Source organism: Lissotriton helveticus, chromosome 1_2, assembly GCF_964261635.1.
Source record: "Lissotriton helveticus chromosome 1_2, aLisHel1.1, whole genome shotgun sequence".
NCBI classification, from domain to species: domain Eukaryota; kingdom Metazoa; phylum Chordata; class Amphibia; order Caudata; family Salamandridae; genus Lissotriton; species Lissotriton helveticus.
In genome coordinates this window covers 132,348,561-132,368,701 of record NC_136058.1, presented here as the reverse complement: position 1 = coordinate 132,368,701, position 20,141 = coordinate 132,348,561, and positions in this window count along the sequence as shown.

Below are 20,141 nucleotides of genomic sequence, written 5' to 3'. Positions count from 1 at the left end.
TGTTTGAATTAGAATAATACTTGGCAAAGGCTGCAAGAAAGTTAGCAGGTAGGTGTGTTTGAGGTAGTGGATGCAGAATAAGGTGAAAAGGAAGAAAGGTAGCAGATGCGGAAAATAACCCACTGTCTTGTAAAGGAAATGGGTCTTTGGTTTTCTAGTGCATTACAGACTGTGAGTCAGATTCCGCAGTAGGAGCCTGAGAAACGGGTATCTCATCTAAGTGCACATACTGTGCGGTGGAAAGGATGCAAGTGTTTAAATTACCCACTGCCATTCACGGGTAGTAGTTACCAAGAAGGTTTAATAAAGGGTCTGAACTTTGAATTACTTCAAGAATAATGGATAACCTCAGCCAAGAAAAGCCGCAAGTGTGAAAATGTCCTACTGCCTTCGGCCGGGGTATTAGCTATTAGCTACAACAAAAAGGCGCGATTAAGGGCTTTGACTTTTAATCAAAATATGAAAATCAAGAATTGATAACCTCAGCCAAGAAAGCAACGAAGTGTGCCAATTTCCCACTGCCTTTGGCCGGGGTAGTAGCTACAACAGTAAGGCTTGATAAAGGGACTTGACTTTTAATCAGAAAATGACATTTAAGAATAATTGATAACCCCAGCCAAGAAAGGCAGCAAGTGTGTAAATTTCTTACTGTCTTCAGTCGGGGTAGTTGTTACAACAATAAGGCTCGATAAAGGGCCTGCACTTTGAATATGAATATGAAATAGAAGAATAGTTGATAACCGTAGTCAAGAAAGGCAGCAAGTAGGTATGTGTAGATGATGTGTTGATTGAGTGGAAGATGAATAATGTAAAAAATAAGTAAGGCGGCAAGTGTGTAATTTAACCACTGCCTTTAGCAGGCAAGTAGTTACAACAAAAAGGCTCGATAAAGGGCCATGACTTTCAATTAGAATATGACATTCAAGAATTGATAACCCCAGCCAAGGAAGGCAGCAAGTAAGTGTGTGTCTGTGTAGATTATGTGTTGATTGAGTGAAAGATAAAAAAGTTGAAAAATAAGAAATGCCACAGATGCGTAAAGTACCGACTGCCTTGTGAGGGAAGTGGATGTTTGGATTTCCAGTCCATTACACACTTGCATTTGATTCTGCAGTGGGAACTTGAGAAATGGGTAGCACATCTAAGCAACCAATGCAAGTGGGCAAAGTACACACACTGTGTGATAGAAAGGACGCAAGAAAGGTAGCAAGTGTGCACATTTCGTACTGTCTTTGGACGGGGTAGTTCTTACAACAAAAAAGCTTGATAAATGTCTAATGACTAATGTTGAGGATAGCGATGGTACCGTTTCTTTTTTTTTTGATGAGGTTGATAAACTGTTTCATGTAACACAAAAGTTGATCGCAATAAATGCATAGAAATTTAAGTTTACCAAATTCAAGATCAATATGTGAGTATGGACAGTTTGCTGAAGATGCTGTTGCAGAAGTTGATGTGCTTGGTGCAGCAGCAAGTGGGTTGTCCTGCAATCTCTGTGTTGCAGCTCAAGGAAAGTTGTTGGGGTGCAAGTTGTTTATGTGTTACACTATATTTGCTGTGGATTATTTGGATTGATCACACCTTGAAAGAGTTGTTTGGCAAATTTTACAGGTTACAAGTGGTTGGTGTATTTCAGTTACTATGTGTCTGGACTTCACTGGAATTTTTAAGGGACACATTAGGGCTTACATAATACAGAAATACTTTGTACTTAGAGATATCCAATTCCATTTTATGATGAACGGTTGAATTCTACATCCACCTTTAGGAGTAGTGGGGGGTAGCATTTTAAAGTGTTTGACAGGTTACACTACATGTGTCCATGCAGGTAAAGAAAACAGCATGGTTATGCATGGGCACCCTCTCACACAAAACGTAGTACTCAGTATTCAGGATTGTAAAAGCTTGCAATAGGAGTGACTGATGAGTTTATATATGTCAGTGAGAAAAGAAAAACAAGTACTCTTGTTTTACATTAGAGATATACAGACTTGAAAGAATATGCATGCCAATGCATGATATATTTTTTGAAGGTATGGAAGAAAGCAGTGAAAGGGTGTTTAGAAACCATACTGTCCAGCTTAAAAAGTGCTTAATTGTTCTTTTTGTTGAGTGTAAACACACCTTTTTGATTAGGACCATGGAATAGTGGTGTAACTATATCATAGATTCTATTGTCAGATATCTACCATAGTGATAGTGGAATTACCACTACTTTTTAGAGTACAATTGAACCATCATATGTAGAGATGCGGTTTTGCTTCTTGACTTTCAAAGAGGCGGAAGATTTAAATTTATATTTCAACACCTAAACAAAATAATTGTTGAATGTCAAAAAGAAAACTAAGTAGGAATGTTAGAGGAAGTCTGGTCCCACAAGGATTGTGCAAATCGTCACAGCTGAAAGAAGTTTGTCTTAACTAAGGGTGGGCGTAGTTCGCGAAGGAGCGCTACGCAAAGCTACGCGAAGTGCACTTCACACTACGCGAACTTCACGTAGCACTACGCGAGCTGCGTAGTAGCATGTTCGCACTGTGCAAGATGCGTTTTCAATGATTACACAGTGCGGAAAAGCATCCGGCACTGTGCAAGCATTAAAAATGGCATCTTGCACAGTGCGAGCTGTGGTTTTCTGCTGCTCGAGTAGATTATTACTCGAGCGGCAGCTTTCTCAAAGCGAACAGGTAGTTTCTCATTGAGAGCGGTTCCGAGCATGCACAACCACTCACAATGAGAAACCTGACCTCCTCGCATTGAGAATCTCGCCGGGATGTCATTTTGCTTGCTCGCGGTCGCGAACATGACATTCAGGACCGCGAACAAGCAAAAAATGACCGCTGCACTACGCTACGCTGCACTACGCATGTTCGCACTGTGTACTTAGAGATATCCAATTCCATTTTATGATGAACGGTTGAATTCTACATCCACCTTTAGGAGTAGTGGGGGGTAGCATTTTAAAGTGTTTGACAGGTTACACTACATGTGTCCATGCAGGTAAAGAAAACAGCATGGTTATGCATGGGCACCCTCTCACACAAAACGTAGTACTCAGTATTCAGGATTGTAAAAGCTTGCAATAGGAGTGACTGATGAGTTTATATATGTCAGTGAGAAAAGAAAAACAAGTACTCTTGTTTTACATTAGAGATATACAGACTTGAAAGAATATGCATGCCAATGCATGATATATTTTTTGAAGGTATGGAAGAAAGCAGTGAAAGGGTGTTTAGAAACCATACTGTCCAGCTTAAAAAGTGCTTAATTGTTCTTTTTGTTGAGTGTAAACACACCTTTTTGATTAGGACCATGGAATAGTGGTGTAACTATATCATAGATTCTATTGTCAGATATCTACCATAGTGATAGTGGAATTACCACTACTTTTTAGAGTACAATTGAACCATCATATGTAGAGATGCGGTTTTGCTTCTTGACTTTCAAAGAGGCGGAAGATTTAAATTTATATTTCAACACCTAAACAAAATAATTGTTGAATGTCAAAAAGAAAACTAAGTAGGAATGTTAGAGGAAGTCTGGTCCCACAAGGATTGTGCAAATCGTCACAGCTGAAAGAAGTTTGTCTTAACTAAGGGTGGGCGTAGTTCGCGAAGGAGCGCTACGCAAAGCTACGCGAAGTGCACTTCACACTACGCGAACTTCACGTAGCACTACGCGAGCTGCGTAGTAGCATGTTCGCACTGTGCAAGATGCGTTTTCAATGATTACACAGTGCGGAAAAGCATCCGGCACTGTGCAAGCATTAAAAATGGCATCTTGCACAGTGCGAGCTGTGGTTTTCTGCTGCTCGAGTAGATTATTACTCGAGCGGCAGCTTTCTCAAAGCGAACAGGTAGTTTCTCATTGAGAGCGGTTCCGAGCATGCACAACCACTCACAATGAGAAACCTGACCTCCTCGCATTGAGAATCTCGCCGGAATGTCATTTTGCTTGCTCGCGGTCGCGAACATGACATTCAGGACCGCGAACAAGCAAAAAATGACCGCTGCACTACGCTACGCTGCACTACGCATGTTCGCACTGTGCTACGTGCAGCTCGCGTAGTGCGAAGTTGCGAAAACTTCGCAAACTCCGCGAGCGTAGCGTAGTGCTTCGCCCAGGGTTAGTCTTAACATTACTTTTTAGCATAGTTCAGACACAACACTAGATTGCAGGAGTGTGCAAATGTCTACTTAGACATGTTGCATGCAATCATGTTACATAAAAAGATACCTTTTTTTACATATTTAACCAGTAAAAGGTAAGTAAGATTTACATTTGGTTTTAGAAAGTGAAGGTGGAGTCATCTGCTGTATTCCAAACATTGGGCCTGTTGGGAAGATAGTGAAAAGTAACTTGTTATTAAGATTGCATTTTTAAAGGTCAATAGCTTTTTGAAATGAAAACTTTATATGTATTTACATGGTAAACATAGACTTTTTGTTCTGGGTGTTCTTTGGTCTTGAATATTATCATTACACTGGCGGGTGGGTACGTAAACACCATCTTTTGAGCACCTCCAAGCAATAGGATTATACACTGGATATATAGACTTAGAATGTTTCAAGATATGGAGACCATACAGCAAAGCCACAACTTGTGTCATATTATTGTTTAAACTCAAACGTGATGACTGCATTAGTTTCATTGCAATTGTCAGTCCATAATTCTTAAGAAATATTACATAAATAAAAATATGGGCTACTGGATGCTGAGTTGGGTAGTATTCTGCAAACTGAAAAAATAATAACAAATGTATATGTTGAGCAAAAGTCGAACCTGAATGTCATACCAATCATAGGTTTCAGAGTAGAGAATTTCAGTACACACATTGCTGGAAAATTGTTACTTAAAGATAAGTAACTGTAATAGGAATGAAAATATACATATATTTGGTGTTGAAAGATATGTTTGAGAGGAAGGTATCGATTAGTTGTAAAAATATATGAAAGCACACAAGCTTCTAAAAAGGATCAAATATGTACATCATATGCTATTAGGTATAATATACACAATTTACATGTAGCAGAATGTGGTGTACCTGGTGCAGGTTATGAAGATTGATCACGTTGTGAAGATTCATCATGTTGTGGAGAATGATCATGTGCTGGTGAATTATCACTGGTTATGCTTCCTGCAAATTAATTTTGAAAAAGTAACATTTGTTAAAGAAGAAATTAGTTTAACAACCTAACAGAAAAGTTTCTTAAGCACAGTTGATCCAAAATAACTTTTGTTGTATTAATATAGTTTGAAAAATATGTCGTGTGTAGAAAGTTTAAGCGAGGGATATAGAGTACAGTCTATACAAATACAGAGGTAAGGCCTGTCAAATGGATGTAGTTTGAAAACATGACAGTTTAACAAAGGGCGCTCAGGCCCTGCAGTGATAGGCTTGATTTTTATATTTAGAGTTTCTTGTATGGGTGGCACAGTTACTGTTGTAGGCCCAGTAGTAGCATGTAGATGAGCAGTCTTGGTATACGTAACTATCAAGAGTAACATTGTAATCATGGACAAACAATTACCATTACACTTTCCAAAAAGGCAGCAGTTGCACTGAAAGACTGATCATGAAGTGTAGAAAACATGTATTTTAGCGAAAGCATGTTATAAAAGTTGTACGAGGGAGGGAAAAATGGTTAGGTAACCTAAGCCAAATAAAGGGCATGTACAACACTGTAGTGTCAAAATTATAAATGCAACAATTATTATGAATTAAATCTATGGTAATCTGAGGAGGCAAAACTTTCGTAGGCCAACTAGAGCACAGAAAAAAACAAGTATAGGTCACGTGAGAAAGCAAGAAATGTTAAGTCAGTGGAGGATCAAAAGGGAGCAAATATGATGATTACGAGAGAGTACCTATGTTGAAACACAAAGCACGTGGCGTAGCACAAAAATGCAAGATATATATTTATGAAAGCACAATATGTAAGAAAACAGGCCTGGGAACGCCATGTGAGGCAGTAATAAATATTAAAATTCATGGGAGAAAAAAAAAAAGGAAAATAGAGCTGGGAGGGACACGTGACGTAGTAAAAAAATAATACTAATATGAATGCACAAATTGGACCAATACAGGCTAAAGCACGGGGCACAGTTCAAAAACACGACACAATTTATTTAGAAAAGGCCTAATAGGACCCTGTGACGCAGAAGGCAATATTACGATCAACCATATATGATCAATAAGAATAGAGGGCTGGGAAGGCCACGTGAGGTAGCAATAATTAATAAAAGTTACAGGACGATTAGGAGGGAAGAAATACGATGAAGTACAAAGCACATGGAGCAAAAAAATAAAGCAAAACAGAGCTGGGAGGGCCACATGAGGCAGTCAAAAAATAATACTATTATGAACACACAATTTTTAAGAATACAAGCTAAAGCATATGACAGTTCAAAAATATGACACAGAAATTCATGCACGTACAATTTATTTAGAAAATACCTAGTAGTGCCCTGTAACGTAGAAGGTAATATTACGATCAACTATATATGATCAGTAAAAATAGAGGCCTGGGAAGGCCACGTGAGGTACCAATAAACAGTAAAAGTCACAGGAGGATTAGGAGGGAGAAATACGATGAAGCACAAAGCATGTGTCGCAGAAAAGTAAAGCAAAACGTCTGGGAGGGGCACGTGACACAGTGAAAAAAATAATACTAATATGAATGCACAAATTGGACCAATACAGGCTAAAGCATGGGGCACAGTTTAAAAATAGTACACAGAAATTCATGCACGTACAATTTATTTAGAAAAGGCCTAGTATTGCCCCGTGACGCAGAAGGTAATGTTACCATAAACTATATACGATCAGTAAGAATAGAGGCCTGGGAAGGCCACGTGAGGTACCAATAAACATTAAAAGTCACAGGAGGATTAGGAGGGAGGAAATATGATGAAGCACAGAGCATGTGCCACAGAAAAGTAAAGCAAAACGGCTGGGAGGGGCACGTGACGCAGTAAAAAAAATAATACTAATATGAATGCACAAATTGGACCAATACAGGCTAAAGCACGGGGCACAGTTCAGAAATAGTACACAGAAATTCATGGACGCACAATTTATTTAGAAAAGGCCTAATAGAGACCCGTGATGCAGAAGGAAATATTACCATAAACCATATACGATCAATAACAATAGAGGTTCCAGGAAGGCCACGTGAGGTAGCAATAATCATTACAAGTTACAGGACGATTAGATGGGAAGAAATACGATGAAGTACAAAGCACATGGAGCAAAAAAATAAAGCAAAACAGAGCTCGGAGTGCCACATGACGCAGTCAACAAATAATACTATTATGAACGCACAATTTATAAGAATACAGGCTAAAGCACATGACACTTAAAAAATATGCACGTACAATTTATTTAGAAAAGGCTAAGGAGGGCTACTTGACGCAGAAGGAAATATTATGATCAATTATACATGATAAATAATAATAGAGGCCTGGGAAGGCCACGTGAGGTAGCAATAAATATTAAAAGTCATGGGAGGATTAGGAGGGAGCAAATACAATGAAGTACAAAGTATGTGTCACACAAAAATAAAGCAAACCAGAGCTTCGAGGGCCACGTGACAGTAAAAAAAAAAAAAAACACTATCATGCAGGTACAATTTACAGCGGCTTCTCCTACCGTTGCTTTTGACATCTCTTGTCTTGTTTTCAAAGGCTGGGGCTTTGGCTGGGCCATCGCGGGCGACACCGGCACTGTGGCTATGATGGCCTGGCTGGAAGGCAGCAGCAGTGACACCACGTCGAGTGTGATAAGTCCTCCTCCATTCGAGCAAACAGTTCGAAGTACAATCGAGGACGATGAGAGTCTGTCTATCACCGCAGCGGAGGCAAAAGAGAGCATGGTTAGGTCACTATTCGCTTTATATGGGCACCGCGAGGGCTGACTAAAGTAAGTCCAGGGTCGTTATTGGTAGCATTTTCGCGATCTAGAAGAATGACGGACCTGGAGAACCTCTCTTTGGCTAATATATTGGGTGCCAGTCTTAGTTATAGCAAGAAAGGTACGTGGTGATATGTGGGAAAGTGTGGGCGGGCGTGCATTGCGCAAGAGTGGGTGTGTGCACCAATAATTTACAACATAGAGAGTGTTGAGAATGTACTAGCATATCATTCTCTTTCTGTTAAACAAGTGAAGTATGTTTTCCAAGTTTATTGTACTACATCACCAAGTGTCATCATCTCCGAATGTTGGGAGAGTATTTGTTTGACGTCACCCAAGGTGCCTGGCAGATGCCGTTCCGCTCTGTCCGGATCGCTTCTTCATTTCTTCTGACTTCTTGTGAGCCCTTATTTTGAATCTTAATAAAGGTCTTTCTTTCCACCACCTATGTCCATCATTGTTTCTACAACAATTTGGCGATGAGGGTAATGGAAGAGGGCTCACGGACATCCTTGGCGAAAATAACGCTACACACGCAGGACGTATAAAAGAAAACCTGCGGTGAACTCGGTAATGCATGGAAGAAGAATTGAAGCGAAGTAAGTTAAAGAGAAAAAAATGCATGCTGTGAAATTGACAGTGTAGCCGCGCAAAGAGATCCAGTCAGGAAACACGCGTGATACATGTCGGGAACGACGTAAGCTCGCACTCTGAGTGACTATTGGAGTAGAGCAATAAACGCCATCCGAAGTAGTGTGCATGCAGCCATTTTGAATAACTAAAAGGAATTACCTGACAGGAATATAGCGCGCAGCAAGCTACATGAGGATGGAAAATAAGAAGGAAATGTAAGCAGGATTGTGCTCAAAAATAGAAAGTGAATTTACATGCATAATGCTACAGGTAGGAAGGAATTAAAGGACTAAACAGAGCGCATTTAAAGGAAAATACCAAGCGCAAAGCGTGATGTGAGGAAAGCCAAAAAGAGAATCTAGCCTGAACAGATAAACATTACATGAGGAAGGATTAACCCTAACCATAAAAGGAAAGTAATAAACATGTTCAGAGAAGGAAGTATATAAAAGGAAGTGAACACCTCGTGCTGAATTCAATTCTAATAGGGAAAAATAAGAGAGAAATAATAGAAACAGTAAAGTAAATAGGGCACAAAGTAATAACATATGTGTGCCACCACTTTTTCTTGAGGAACCTGGGAAACCATTTATGAAGTGGAAGAGTTAGTTGAGAGCTTTAGAAAATTACATAGTGTCAATTGATGGCAAAGGATACAATGCAGAAAGGAAAAAAGCACTTCTGTTTGGTCTTCTAGAAAAAGCAGGACAAGAAGTATTTGACAGCTTGCCGGAGTATGAAAGCGCACCAGGGGTTTTCATACCGCTAAATGAGTACCAAGAGGCTATTAAAAGACTTGAGAAACAATATGCAGAAGAAAGTAATATTATGGTAGGAAGGCACAAATTCGCATTGAGAAAGCAAGAAGAAAGAGAAACAGTTGAAGAATACATAGCATGTTTACGTGTTTTAGCAAAAGATTGCGAATTTGAAGAAATGACAGATACATATATAAGAGACCAAGTGGTATTCTACTGTTATTCTAAGAAAGTACAGGAGAGATTATTAGCATGTAAGAATCCCACACTGCAGGAAGTAGTGGACATTGCTAAAGGAATAGAAAGGTCACTGATATCAACAAAAGAATTATCTTGTACTATTAGTAATTCTAACATAGTTTATTTAAAGGATAAAAGAAAAGGAGAACATAAAGGCTATGAAAAAAGTTGGAGTGACAAAAAGGTAGGAGGAATGAATTTGAGTTGTTTCAGATGCAGATCACAGGAGCATTTAGCAGACTGTAAGACATGCCCAGCTCTTGGTAAAAAGTGCGTGAAATGCAAAAAATGTGGTCACTACTCTACTTTGTGCAAAACAACAGGGAATGTAAAAGTAAATGCTGTAGGTGATTATGATGAAGAAATGTGTGCCAATATTGTATTATCTGTTGAAATTGTTGATGGCAAAATAAAAGGACCCATAGGTACGATAATGATTGGAGATGTTGAGTTACAATTCACAGCTGATTCTGGGTCCCCAATAACAATCATCTCTGACAAAATGTTTGAGGAAAAATGGCAAAATGTAGAATTGAATGAAACAGATATAAACCCAAAGGCATTCGGGGAACTGGATATAGATATGGTTGGATATTTTTGCGACACTCTTACGTTCAAAGGATAGGTAATTAACACCAAAATTTATGTCGCAGAGAGAGGTAGAATTTTGGTGGGCTGGAAAGACCTGGCGAAGTTAAGAGTGATTTTGCAGCCAGGAGCTAAAGATCCAACAATACTAAAAGAGGAGTTTGTGAACAATATATGTTTAGAGGAAAATTAGGAAGAATTGGGAAAAGTATTGGAAATGCATGGAGAAGTTTTCAAAAATGAGATAGGATGTGTAAAAGGATTTACGCACAAAATAAAGTTAAAAGAAGGTGCAGAGCCTGTTAAACATAAAGTAAGAATCGTACCATTATCAGTCAAAAGTGAGTTGAAAAAAGTACTACAAAAATTAAGCAAGGAAGGGGTGATTGAGGAAACAGATGTGTCTGAGTAGGTGTCAGCGATTGTGGTTTCTAAAAAAAGAAAACAGGTGAATAAGATTATGTGTGGATCTCAGGTCGCTGAACAAGAGCATTCTCATAAACTGTCATCCGCTTCCAAGAATACAGGAAATCCTACAATCTATCGTGGGTTCAAGGTACTTTACCTTAATAGACTTAAAAGCAGCCTACCATCAGGTGTGTTTAATGGAGGAGTCCAAAATATTAACCACTTTCATAACACCATTTGGTGTGTACAGGTACATCAGACTACCATTTGACCTTGCCTCCTCGTCTGGAGTATTCCAAAAATTAATGAATATCTTATTCGGAGAGATAAAAGGTGTTAACGCATTCCAGGACGACATCCTGATACACTCCAAAACCAAGCAAGAACATCTTGAAATACTTAGTAAGTTGTTGGAAGTATTAGGAAGCAAACGAATGACAGTCTCTAAAGACAAGTGTAAGTTCAAGGAAAGCAAAATTGAATACTTTGGCCATGTCTTAACCTCAGAAGGGATAACACCTAAAGACGATCTAGTGGAAGCAATAAGAGATGCCCCAAAACCAACCATCAAAGATACTTTAAAGTCATTCCTGAGCCTAAGCGAATATTACTCTAAGTTCATACAGATATGCAAGCAAGGTTGAGCCGTTGAGGAAACTGCTACGTAAAAATGTGAGTTATATGTGGACTGATGAACAAAACGATGCTTTCAACTCCATAAAAAAAGATATTTCAGAAGCACCAGCTTTGAAACCATATGACCCAGAATTGAAAAATGTTATCACGGTGGATGCTAGCTCAAAAAGGCATAGGTGCAGTGTTCTGCCAACTTCAAGGAAAGAAAGAAAATACCATTGCATTCATATCCAGAAGGTTAAGTGAAACAGAAGAAAACTACAGTACCATCGAACGCAAGACCCTCGCATGTGTTTGGGCAGTGCAGAAATTTAAAAACTATCTATGGGGCAAGGAATTCGAGATAGTTACGGAGCACAAACATTTGGTGTATATGATGGATGGGAAAGGTCGTGGCAATGGTAAGGCAAGCTCAAGATTAATAAGACTATTATCCAAGTTACAAGAGTATACCTTTAGTATACGGCACATACAAGGAGGACAGAACTGCAGAGCTGACTGTTTATCAGGCCTACCTGTGAATGATCAAGCTGAAAGTTCACTAGACGATACGGAGTGTGTGGTAGCTTTGATAGATGCCACCGCGATGTGTAGTGGATCAATAAAGGAAGAGGAATGGTTAAACTGCCAAAAGGAGGACATTATAATGGAAAAAATTATGAATCTCTTAAAAACGAAATGGCCTCCCATCAGAAATCTGCAAAATGAATTGAAAAGCTTCCAACAAATAAGTGATGAACTAACCATAGAAAGCGGATTCTTGAAAAGATGTGACCTGTTCATACCACCTGCAAAATTAAGATTAAAACTAATACAACTGGCTCACAAAGGTCATCCAGGTAGCAGCGCCACTAAAAGCATTTTGAGAATGCACTACTAGTGGCCAGGAATGGACAGCGATGTAAGCAACTACATCGACAAATGCGAACAATGTCTAAAAGCCAACAAGCATTGGAAAGTTAGCAAAGGGGAGTTGCAGATGGTGGAGATACCAAATGGACCTTGGTCGAAAATTGCAATAGATTTTGCTGGACCGTTTAATGTGTTACAAGATGATTGCAAGTATATAACTGTACTGACTGATTATTATTCAAAGTGGGTGCATTATAAGTTTGTGCATACAGTGACCACAGAACATGTAATACAATTCCTTAAGAAAACTTTTGCAATGGAGGGGCAACCAAAAATCGTAGTCTCTGACAATGGTACACAACTTGTGTTTAACAGATGACAGAGTTTTTAGAGAACGTAGGCATTAAGCAAGAAAAGATGCCATTATATAGTCCTAAAAGTAATGGACAGGTGGAGTTAATGAATAAATTTATAAAAGAAGGCATCCAGCTAGCGGTTGCATCTAAATTAAATGTCAAAGAATTCATACAACAAAAAATAACACATATAATATCACACAAACAATGCAACTAAACACACACCATTTTACTTGATGAGGGGTAGAAAATGCAACAATGAGCTTACCCCAAAATTCAACAAGTGGTACAAAGATAATGTGACACCAGATGAAATAAGGGATAACACACTCAGAGTCAGGGAGTGTATTGTTTCCAAGCAGGAGAAAACCAAAAGATATTCTGACATGACTAACAAAGCTAAAGAAAAGGAAATAGAATGAGGTGATTGAGTATTGGTAAAAAAAACATTCAAGGTAGCAAAGGGAGAATCAGTCTTTAGTGATCCTGTTCATGTGCTTGAAGCATCCAGGGGTACTGTTTGTATAAAAGGGAGAGGTTGGCGTAGCAAAGATGATGTAGTCAAATGGAAGAAAGGGCAAGAAAAGATTATAATGAGGGGGAAGATTTAACAAGATGGAAGCCCTGACGAGAGTATACTTGAATGGGAAGATAAATCAGGTAACCAAAGTTACCTGGACTCCAGTGGAATCTTAAACATGTCTATGAATGAAGGCGAGAAAGAAATGAGAAATGCCTATGAGAATACTGTTGTTGAGGTAGTCCCCTGCGCAAGTAACCAAACTAATCCTAGTTGCAGGGAAGAATACAGGGATGATCACAGTACTTGCAACAACAGGTCTAATACCATGTTCTCACAAACTAGGTCTGGAAGGGAAATCAGGATGCCAAAGCGTTTTGAGGATTATGTGTTCGAATGACTTTATTTTATGTTCTCTTTTTCATTGTGGGAAAGGGAGATGTTGAGAATGTACTAGCATATCATTCTCTTTCTGTTAAACAAGTGAAGTATGTTTTCCATGTTTATTGTACTACGTCACCTCCGAATGTTGGGAGAGTATTTGTGTGACGTCACCCGAGGTGCCTGGCAAATGCTGTTCCGCTCTGTCTGGATCGCTTCTTCATTTCTTCTGGTTTCTTGTGAGCCCTTCTTTTGAATCTTAATAAAGGTCTTTCTTTCCACCACCTGTGTCCATCATCGTTTCTACAACAGAGAGACGGGGCGGGGTTTTCATGTGCGCAGAGGCAGACCCAGAATCCGATCTCCAATGAATGACCACTTGTAACTATTTTCGTAGCGCCCCCTGTCCTCTGATTTGACATGCGAGAGTGATTGCACCATAGTTTGTATTGCTAATCATTCTCAGCGCGTACTCGCGCATTCCCTACGAATACGCTTCGACGTTACGCATCGCATCAAAGCTTCCGTGTAACGTCATGTACGGCACCCCGTGCGTGAAAAGCGAAAATGTTTTTAATTGTTTAAAAACATATATTTATGTATTTAATGAACATACTAACAGAATACATTATCTAGAGTAGTTATAAACATTAAACAATCGTATATTACTTTTAAAAGTAATTACACAAATCGCGGTGGAACATTGTGTACTCGGATTGTAAGAACACCGTAAGCTCAGCGTAAGCGGACGCAAAGCCATGTGACTTTAAAAGATGGGATTTGATTGGTTCATAATAGTTTCTATTCCAATTGTTGAAAGTTCCGTCCCATTTTAATCATTCTACTTTGTCTTTTTAAGAAGAAGCATCTGTTCTGAGAATCCTGTCAAATAGAAGGAAGATCACCATAATAACAGCAATGGACTCATCTTCCAGCCATTCTTCAGAGGAATATTTCATTCCTGAAGAACCTCCAAAGAAGAGGAAAGAAGCTCTAATTTGGCAATTTTTTACTTTTCCAGAAGGGCAAAAAAAGGTTAATGCTCCAAAAGTAACCTGTAAAAATTTTCCAAACAAGTCTTTTCAAGGGGTGATCCATCTAAAAAATACTCCTTTGGCACAGCAAATATGGTGCGACACGTGAAGAACTTCCACCCCAATAACTTTGCTCGAGCTGCATCATAGAGGTTGCAGGAGAACCCACCTTTTTCTGCACCAAGCACATCAACTACTGCAGCAGAATTTTCAGCAAGCAGTCCACACCTACAAATTGATAATGATTTTGCTGTTGTTAAAATTGTATGCATTCATTGCGATAAACTTTTGTGTTATAGGGAACAGTCTATTGATCTGATAAAATGCAGGAGAATCGCTATCCTCGACATATTTTTTTTTTTCATTCTTTTGTTCCAGTTGGACACTTTTTGGGTTCCAGTTCCATTTTTTTAGTTTTAAAAGAAACTTGTTGACAAAACACAAAAAAAAAAGAAAACTAAATCCAGAAAAAACAGTTATTTTTAGAACTACCTCCATTGGTCAAAGAAAGAACTATATTTCTATGTTAGTGTATAAAAGTTTGTCAGATTGAGTGTGTTGTTCATAAATGAATCAATGAAAACATTACTAGTGTATGGTGAATGTGAAAGTGCAGAACTATAAGGAAGTGCTACAGCATACATCTATAAGGTGTTTACCTATAGTATACTGTAGTACCTCTAAAGCACTTTAATGTAACATATCCATATAAATATGTTACAAGTCTATGCTTCAATTTGCACTGGTGGTGAAACTGCCTGGGTGAATTTGTATGTGTTAGGAGTAGATATACAACCCCCTTGTGCTTCTTTTAACACAGCCGTAACGTCACTTTTGTGATGCACCGGTAGTGTAAAAGATGTGCCATGGTGTGTAGAAGGTGCATCATATTATAAAGCCCTGCGCCAGAAGGAGGTGATATCACAGTACATAATAAGTGTCATATCTCTGGGAATGTACCACTTATTGTACATCTGCTGATTAGTGTTTTAATGTAGTGAATGGTTTCTTTTAGAGTACTGTTCAGATAAGCACATGGTGCTGTATGGTCAGTACAATACTGAAACAGAAGTGTGATAGTGTTTACTTGAAGTGTAAGGATACAGCTTGGGGAATTGAAGGTATAACAGACAAGTTTGCCGGTGCATAGAAGACTACATGCATAGTCTATTGGGGTTTTCTCATGAACTATTGAACGGATTTACTCCATTTAACAAAAAGCACAATCTGCAAACCAAACTCTACCTCTCTGCCAAATTTTGTGTAATCATATTAGTGTATGCGAATGGTATGATGATCCAAAAAAAACAATGTTAAACGAATTATATAGAATTCAATTGTATATATTTTTGGAAAAAAATAATTAATAAAAAAAAAAATTCAATTTAGTTTTGTTATTATTTTACATTAAGAATATGAAATGTAATGTAAAAAATAAAAAAATATAAATATTTATATAAAAAATGTAAGAAATTGTTATAAAATGAAATACATATAATTATTAATACATTTAATAATTATCATTTAAAAAACCTTTGAAATTCACTGAAAAAACCATAGGTTTCACACCCGTTATACTTAGGAATTAGCATTTAAAAAACCTTGCAAATTCATAAAAAAAAACATAGGTTTCACACGTTATAGTTAGCTGGATATTTCACTCATACAAAACGTTTGAAATTCCCCCGTTATAGTTAGTTCAGCTAACTATAACTCGCGCGCCCGCAATGCACTGCTGATCATTTCGCATATTACATCACTCATGACATGGTCAGTGACATCACTCATGACATCACTGATGACATCTCAAATCACATCACTGATGACATTATCCTTGTGAAAGAGTGGCAGACCTCCTCTCACCCTAATATAACCTTTGATACACACATTGAAAAATAGAAACTAAAATTTACAAAACAATGGAGATAGCAGTACTAATTAGAACAACCTTTTCAGTAATTACAAAATCTACATAAACATCCACTCATTCACCAACAGTTCTATAGAGTCACTCATACATGTACTCACTCATCATATGTACTCATACACCTATACATCATGTTTCACACGTACAGTCATACATAGAGTTACTCAGACATATACTCACACATGCAAATAAACTTTCAAACATCCATTTGCTTGCATAAATAGCTATACACACACCACTACACGTATTTGTACAGAAATGTACATATAATTACTCTCTTGAACCTCAGGAGATTGTATCGGTCATGAAGAAAGATAAAGTGGGTAGGCAGCTGATGTGGGACTTTGAACGCCTTGGCCTACGGGTAATAACCGGTAGAGCCATTCACGACAAACCCCCTGCCGCAACCTATATAGGCCATAATACAAGTTCCATCTTGGATTATGCATTGGTAACACTACCCCTGCTGAGTCTAGTTAAAACATTTCAAATAATTTGCTCACTAGATAGTGATCACTCAATGCAACACATCGAGATGATACTGAATTCTTCTAGGTACGTAAAGGCGCCAACCATACCAGGCATAATCTCAACAATTAACCTGAAGCGGTTAAAGTGGACGAGTAATACACTGCCGAAAATAGCGTTGGACGTTAAGAAATTATTCAAAACATCCATCGCAGAGAAAGACCTATGCTCAGAAACCTGGTCTGACTTCCTGGAAAAGTTACAAAGGTCCAGCAGTAACGCTAAAAGGGAGACCCATCCTACGTCCGACACCAAACTCACAAAAACCACACTTTCTGTGAAGAAACATCTTCAGAAGCTCACAAGACGGGCACAAGGTTTAAAGATAAACCCAAGCATCTGGCAAGAAGTTCGATCTATAAGGAGGCAATACAAGAAGATGGTATGGATGGAAAAAAGGAACAAAGCCAATGACTTCTGGGCCAAATTGTTGCATAACATAAAAATATCAGACTCCAGGGCTTTCTGGATGCAAGTCAACTCTATTAATAGAACAGCACAACCTATAAGTATGACATGCATGTATGACACATAGTCGACACATTCTCGACAAAACCATCGGCACACCAGATTATAACGTCAACAACTGCATCTGAAACACAAAGAGCTATGGACCAAGAAAGCATGGCCGTTTCTAGCACCTATGGCATGATCCACCGCCAGGAAGACATGGGTCAACCAACGTGGATAGATGACGATCACCGAATATTACTAATAATCAAGAAAGGCAAGCAAGAGAGTGCGCCGGGCCCAAACGGCATCCCGCAGGCAATCTATAAAGAGGACCCCAAGTTCTGTGCATGCAAATTTAATCTTTTGTTTCGGTCAATCAGCGACTCAGGTCGGGTCTCGGAAAGTTGGAGGGGTGCCATCATCAATCCCATCTATAAAGGTGGAGACCGCAAAAATTCAATCAATTACCGTTTAATAGCCCTGATCGATTCGCAAGCCAAATACTACGCATCCCTGCTGCTAGCCGATCTAGCGCAATGGTCGGATACAAACAGCAAAATCCCGTTAAATCAGACAGGGTTTCTCCGCGAAACAGGCACTATGGCAAATGCAATGGCATTATGCTTGATTGGTGAAAAAAGTCTCCACAACCATCAGGAACTTTACACCTGTTTCGTTGACTTTAAGGCGGCCTTCGACCATGTTAATAGAAAATTACTTCATCATCGACCTTCGACCCGTATAGTAACACCTGGATGCAGGTAAAGATCGACAATGGACAGAGGCTAACCCGGAAGATCAACACCTTTGATGGATTAAAACAAGGCTGTGTGTTGGCCCCCCACCTCTTTAATTTATTCATGGCCGACCTAACAGTAAGCCTGGACAGGACTAATGCTCATCCGCCGCGGCTAGGTAATCTCCGTATAACACACCTATCCTATGCCGACGATCTGGTCCTACTAAGCCAGACAAGAATATGCTTACAACGTCTTCTAAACGAATTGACCCATTATACAAAACAGAACTTGCTAGAAATAAATAGCTCAAAAACAAAAACCATGGTTATAACCTGACGCCACAAAGTGCCACCAACCTTCACAATAGATAATGTCAAACTGGAAGCGGTTGGAAGTTACAAGTATCTCGGGATACTACTGGACAAGCGTCTCGATTTCGCCATGCAATTTAATAGCATGGAAAAGAAGGGCACAATACTATTGCATGCCTTTAGTACACTAGCTACCAAACTTAAAGGCCCTTTGATCTCCCCCTTGCTAACAATAATGAAAGCTAAGTTACTCCCAACAATAGCTTATGGGAGCATATTACATCATGGCAAGAGTGCACAACTCCTGGACAAAGTACAAATGAAAGTCTACAAGCGAGTATTTGCGTTACCAAGAAACGCATCACCCGCACAAGTAAGACTTGAATTTGGTTTGCAATCCCAAGTGCTGGTGAAAAAGTATGAGACCATAAAATTTGGGTACAATGTCTGGATGAACCAAGAGATTGCGGTCCATTGTGCTATGTGGGAAACAATTAGCAAGAGTTCCAATTCTCACTACGCCAAATACCTTAAATTGTCATTAGAATCAACCGACTTGGCTGCTCTCTGGGAAACCAAGCTTCCAGTACTTTCCTTTAAACAGTTGGTAAAGAAGGCTACCAACAGGCATTCGCTGCTCGACGATAAAACAACCTTCAGTCGTCGGTCCCATGCCTGGATGACAATTCAATCTTATAAAAAATTTGTACCGGCAGCCTTCCTAGACCTCGCCTTCTCGCCTTTCCTCAAACGTAAACACCTCAGTTTAAGACTGGGTAACTTCCCAACAAATGCCGAGTCACCAAAGTGGAAGCCCCAAGAATATGACGGATGTGGTTTATGTGGCGCAGGAAGACAAGACTTTATCCATCTGATTTGTATCTGCCGGGCTCTGATCCATGAACGTCGGAGTTGGTTAAAAACCAAGTTTAAGGAATATGGAATACGTACCTGCCAGTCTGCGATCATACAAACTCTATGCTCAGTAGATCCGCAACTCATTTGCAGGGCAGTCAAATTCATTGACATTTTTGAGAAAAAGCAAAGAATACTGGCAAAGTCTTGAATCTGGAACATGTTAATATTCAAAGTTGAAAGACATTCTCATTTTAATATTTTTTTTTTATCATCCGCAGAGCGGTGTAAACTTTCTGTGTTTTAGTATATTGTCGTATTTATATTTTTTAATGGTTTTTACTAACTATACAAATAAAGTATTATTATTATTATTATTATTACTCTCTTAAACAATCACTTTTAGAATCACATACTTATTTATACAGGAACTCTTCCAATCTCTCACTCTCATATATATTCACATAAATACATCAATACTTACATATACTAGTTCAAAACATATGTAGTTACTCATAAAGATACTACTGAGACAGTCATTCACTCACTAACACACCCATACACACACTCATCCTCCCATACAGTCCTGTACACATGCTGTCTTCAAGACACATACAAACAGTGAGTCAATCATTCCTGCATCTGTGCACTAAGTAATACCCCCCACCAATATTAAAAATAAATTGGGAGGAACCCTTTGTAGGAAACGGAATGGGTTTGTATGTGAACAAAAATCAAAGTTTCCCTTTGCCTTATTTTTGTGAGACTCTCATCTAAAGAGGATCTTGGGTGAAGGAACTGACCTATGCGGGGCTTAGAGTTTCAAACAGATTAACAAATTTACAAATCATACAGTATTTAAATTACAGATAATGATCAACAGGATACAATAAGGGCAGAAAAACAAAGAAATAAATTATATATATTGTTTATTTGTTAAGTTTTTTCGATTGTGTTAATAAAAACATCATTTTATTCATAAAAACAATTGCATCATAAAACAATTCATAAG